Genomic DNA, 6,000 nt, shown 5'->3' on the forward strand with positions numbered 1-6,000 from the left:
CGCCATGGCAGGAAAAAGAAAAGACAAGCAACATTATTTAAAACACAACATATAAATCAAAAGACAGAGCAACACAAACCCAACCAAAAACCCGGGGATGTTCGCAAGAGCTCCGGAAGGGTAAGCAGATTCTGCTCCATATGTGGCACCCGTTGTGTTACTCATGTAAGTACAAACTCAGTGAAAAGTATAATTCGGTAGGACACATTTGGGGAAAAGGTTAATGCTTAAGTCTACATCGAGAAAAAACCTAATTTTTTAAGTTTTATTCAGATAAACTGATGATGTCATTGTATCTAATACTTTTTTTTTCGGTTCATTTCCTTAATTTCTTAAGAGCTTTATGTAACTTTGCCGGTTGTAATGTTGCAACTCCTTCAGACGCAGTTGAACTTCGGACGTTTTTGTTGTTTTGTTCGTTGTTTTTTGTCAATCGTTACAATTCAGTAGATTTTCGGCCACAAAATAATAATATGATAGCTTTAGTTCAATATTAACAAAATGTTTTAAAAGATAATTATTTTTCGTATGACCAGTGAAACATGATTATAAATGTTTTATTTACGCTGAATACAGAACATAAAAGAAAATATGACCATTCACTATTTTATTTTATTAAGAAATGACTAGTCTTAAGCCGGGGTCACACATTCACGATTTTTACTGCCGTCCTTGATAGGGCCATTTCCGATCAAAATTTGTAAAAAGTCTGATCAAGATCCGGTGAATTGCGGCTGGAAATTCAAACTTTATTTAAAATTTGTAAAAACATTTATTTCTTCACGACAAAAATCAGATATTGTTCAGGAAGCGTCCAAATTCATCCGTTTCCAGCCGGATTTGTCTTGATTATCTATCCGTTCTCAATCGGATTCTAATTCAATTTGTATCTTTCATTTGGTAAAAAACGACCGAATATGTCCCGACAGCGTCCCGATTCTGTCGAATGCGATTCGACAGAGATCAGACCTTGACCAGACAGTAAACCGACGTTGACGGAAGATATCCGTTAGAAAACTGTTTCATGTGATAGTCCCGTCTTTTAAAAAATTTGCCATTTTCGGGATGATCAGGTACTACCGGAACGGAATCCTATCACAGTCTGCTGTACCACATTACAAACGGCTTTGTCTGGAATCCGTCGTATCATGGTCTGTAATTGTCGGGACTCCGACGTGGGTATAATTGCCGAATTTGGTATCAATAACGGAATTGTTCGCCAAGATCTGGATGCAATCTGGACCTAATCGGCCAATAAAAAACAGCAATGACAAATTTCTTCAGATCATGTCGTTCCACAGGACACCGTCCAGAAAACACAGAACTGTGTTACGATTTTGATCCGATACAACAGAATCTGTCACGACATAGTCACGATTGTAATCCGACTAGACAAAATCGGCTGAGTTTCCCCGAATATTACGGGACGCACCTAACTGTCGGGGTGCTTGGCGACCTCTCCAGAGCCTTCCCGATCCGTAGAAATCTGTTACGAACGTATATGACTGCGTTCAGACAATTATAGGACATTTCAGATCATTGAGGATAGTAATCCAATTTTTTCACATTTCGTGTCTTAACGCTTTCTGATCTCAAACGGGAGCCATAATCGGCACTGTGTGAACGCCGCATTATACACACGGACTGTTTCCGCTCAACATTTCATCATTGAATTCGACGAGATTAACATATACCGATAATGGTTTACAATTTTTACAAATATGCATACTGTGTTGCAAATCTGTTTTAGAGATAAAGAGCATTATGGATTCAATAATTTGATAATTCGGAAAGTTTCTGACATCATCGTGGGATCTCTTTTGACGGTATGATATGATATCTAAGTCATCACCCCCTCCATTTCCGTTATTTACAAAATGTTAAGTATGACTGTTAAACTAGTATGATTTATCAATACACAAATGTTTAATTATAATAAACCTAAAACTTTCAAAGCTATTTTGTTTGAATTGTTTTTAAATTGTTATCCAAAAACAAATTGAACGCGAAAATTCATCCTTTTTTCTTAAAATATAAATAACTGTTAAATGCAATTGATGATCAGATTATAGAATGATAGAATTCCTTGACACAGCTTGTTATTTGGAGAAAAAACTTTTTAAATCAATCGAAATAATGAATAATTGAGAAACAATTTAGTCACAAAAAATCGTTAAGTACGGAAATAATGTGTCTCGTAGACTTTATTTCTACTTGTGCCAATGTATAAATTATGGAGTAAAGTATGGACAGCGTTCATTCAAAACTCCAGAATTAAACAAAAAATATTTTTTTAAAACATTACATTCAGAAATTCGTCAAGGTAATGAGGTTGATGTCATGTGATGCAGTTAACTATTAGGTAAAGACACAAAGTTTACCGTTCCACTGTTCGTCTCATTATTAAAATAACATGATTTTTTGTCGGTTATTAAATGCTAATTAAACCCCGTTTAATGATTAAAAAAGGTATTAATCTGCATTATCAGTATCACTATATTTTTATTAAATAAATTATCAAAACTATATTTTAAACACAGCTAGAGGATACAAGGATATTGATACTACCGAATCCAAAAAGTATACTTCATATCTTGGTGTTTTTCTTCGATTAAGGATGTTCGCTCCTCTTGTTTTTGACTTTTTTGTCAGATATTCGGAATCCTCTAGTTTTATCCATGTAGTACCAATGAAAAAAATTCCCACTAACCCTTACTTTACTGTTCATACTTTTATTACATATAGTTTAACTTGTAATTTATGAAAATCTTATAAAATCCTTGTTATTTTTTCATAGTGTTTGAAAGAAAAAAGGTGCCAATGTTAAATGTATGAAAAATCTAGAGAGAATCATTTCCCGCCAAATTTTCAATTGATTAAATCTCAAAAACAAAATCACGGACCTATCATTTTTTTCTGCTTTTTAAGTTCAGTTATTTATATACTATCGATTTATAACAGTCGATTAAAAAGTTAGTTATTTTTAAAAAGAGGAGCGAACATCCTTAAGTGTATCAAATAGGTGCCTTTCAACTAGAATCTATGACAAAAGTGATGATTTCAACTTTCCAATTGTGAACTGCATATTTCTTAGCAGGAACACACTCTCTTTCAAATCGTATGGTGTTTTTATACACAATATACTGATTGCATTATCAGGGATGCGATTCTTTAACAAATCGGATTTCACCTTGAGAGATGCACACGCCTGATGAAGCTAGTTTAATATATAGAAAATAGAATATGATAAGGTGGCAATCAAAACCATGCATATGTCGTCTAATGCATGCAACACAATAGCCAAAACGAAAAAATACGTCAAGACAAACAACTCTACAAAAACTCAAAATTGATCATTGTGCCCTAGAATTGACTTCGATTGTACCATTAGGAACACTTGGTGAACAGCGGTATACTACTGTTGCCTTTTTTTCTATATTTATTTCAAAGACATAACTGTTGATATGCATCGGTCTTACCTCCATGAAAACTATGTTGTTTTCCCTGCAGACAAAGCCCGAAGCAATGCCATATGTGTATTGAAATTACATTATTTATACTGCTCAATAAGGAAATAGGTACAGACAATTCACTTGGAAATCCAATGTATACTCCAACGACATTTACTAAAGGGGAAATCTTGAACAATCATATGTCTGTTTTATGATCTTTTGAAATTTAAAACAATCAAATACATAAGTAAAAAACTGTCCTTGCAAAGATCGTAATGGTATGTCAAATGTTCCACAAAACTGGATTCAGAATTATTAATTTTATTAGGCCAGTAATCAAAACGGGATTAAAAGTTACTTTACCTACCTAAGGATTTAGTGAAAAAGATATGTGGATAAAAAAAAAAAATCCCAAATCAATTCTTTCAAACACATTGCATGATTTCAATTTTATTCTTTCAATGTTCCTACTCATGGTTTCTTTTGTCAGTGATTTATTCAACAAAAATTAAATATAATATTATATATCTTAACCAAATGATAAAACAAAATTGAAAATAGAAATTTCATGAACAAAAATAAGTTGTTTATATGAGAAATACTATGAAACTATTCATTAGAGATCTAAAGACGAGCATGCATACGTACGCAACTGTAGGTCACATTTCGGCCATCAACAATAAGAAAGCCCTAAACCGATAGCTAGCTACAAGAGGCACCGAAATTACAATCTGTGAAACAATTCAAAATTGAAAACCTAAAACAGATTGAGAGGGTAGACGTTATAACTTTATTTAGAATAGCATGACCTTGTTCAATGCAGACATATATATTTATATATACATATCGACAGAATGGAAAATTTACAACTAAGAATTGATTAATATATAGGAATGCATATTTAGTTATGTTTGAATTCATTAATAACAAAATGAATATCAGCGCCTGCATACGGAGTATATATCTCCCAATTGATACGATATTCCCGGGATTGTGTTTCCTATCATGATTTCCTTGATAGAGGATTGCTGCTCACAAGGAAGCTATTAAACCAAGAGTTCCAAATGGTGAAGTTGAAGTCATCCCTTCGTAAATTTTACGGACGCCATCACGAGTTGGTTGACCGTTATGGAATAACCGTTTCACAGATGATATCGGATATGTTCCTTATGTCGTAACTACAATACCCTTCCCTTTTCACGAATGTGACTTACCGAATAAGACTATTTACCGGATTTGTAATAACATAAGCAACTCGACGGGTGACACATGTGGAGCAGGATCATGCTTACCCTTCCGGAGCACCTGGGATCACCCCCAATATTTTGGTGGGGTTCGTGTTGCTTAGTCTTTAGTTTTCTATGTTGTGTCATCTGTACTATTATTGTCTGTTTGTCTTTTTATATTTTGCCATGACGTTGTCAGTTTGTTTTCGATCTATGAGTTTGACTGTTCCTCTGGTATCTTTCCTCCCTCTTTTGTATCTTACAATAATATGCAAACATCTTTTCAAAGTTTTACATTAATAACCATTTAGAAAAGGTTCATTCAAAGAATCCCAAATTTACCTGGATCGTATGTTATATGATGTGCTCGAAAAACAACTTCGCCGTAAAAAAACGTGATATTTCATTTGTAATAAAAATAGAAAAACAAAGGATAGGGGTATCCATCCAGGACACAAAATCAGTACATGCACAGCAAGCAACACACACAAGCAAATTAAAGGAACAGCACTTTTATTGCTGTTCTTCATCTCAAAGTCATAGAGATGCCTAAGTTTTCAACAATTAAAGCCAAACTACGAAATTAATGTATGTATCTAAGAAGCAATTTAGTAAAGGTCAATACGGAACATTGAAAGAATAAGGTGAACGAGTTTTGAAATATACACACCGAATGAGGAAGCCAAAGGAATATCACCGTCCAGATCTGGAACTAATTAATCAACAATAGGGAAGGAAACATCGACATTTGTTCTAATATTTTGCATAGAGTTTTCCGTGTGAAACTGAAACATAAAAATCTAGAAAAGGGAATGTATTGCTATTACCATAGTTAAATAAACAAGGTAACTTGACTCGTGCTTTAGTCCTTTTTAATTACGAACCAACAATTTTGCTTTGCCTTCGCCATGAAGGTTCATGATATATTGTTACTTATTATTTGTTTTTATTGTACTTTCTCTAGTGGATTACGATCTAACTGACAGACAAAACCCTGGTAGGACAAGAAAATCAAGGAAAAACAATATATCAGAATCCAGGGATTTAATTTTTAATTTCAGGTCTAGAAAATACATCTTTATGAAATATGTTTATGTTATTACATGTCAAGATCCTTTCGAATTTTATTCATGCTATTGCATCAAAAGTAAACTATCAAAATACCGAACTCCAGGGACAATTCACAACGGAAAGTTCCTTATCAAATAGAAAAATAAAAAAGATCAAACACATCAAACGAATAGACCACCATTGTATTATTCCTGACTCGGCACCGGCATTTCCTATGTAGAAAATTATGGATTAAACCTGGTTTTATAGCT

This window comes from Mytilus californianus, unplaced genomic scaffold (assembly GCF_021869535.1).
Source record: "Mytilus californianus isolate M0D057914Y unplaced genomic scaffold, xbMytCali1.0.p SCAF_5, whole genome shotgun sequence".
NCBI classification, from domain to species: Eukaryota; Metazoa; Mollusca; class Bivalvia; order Mytilida; family Mytilidae; genus Mytilus; species Mytilus californianus.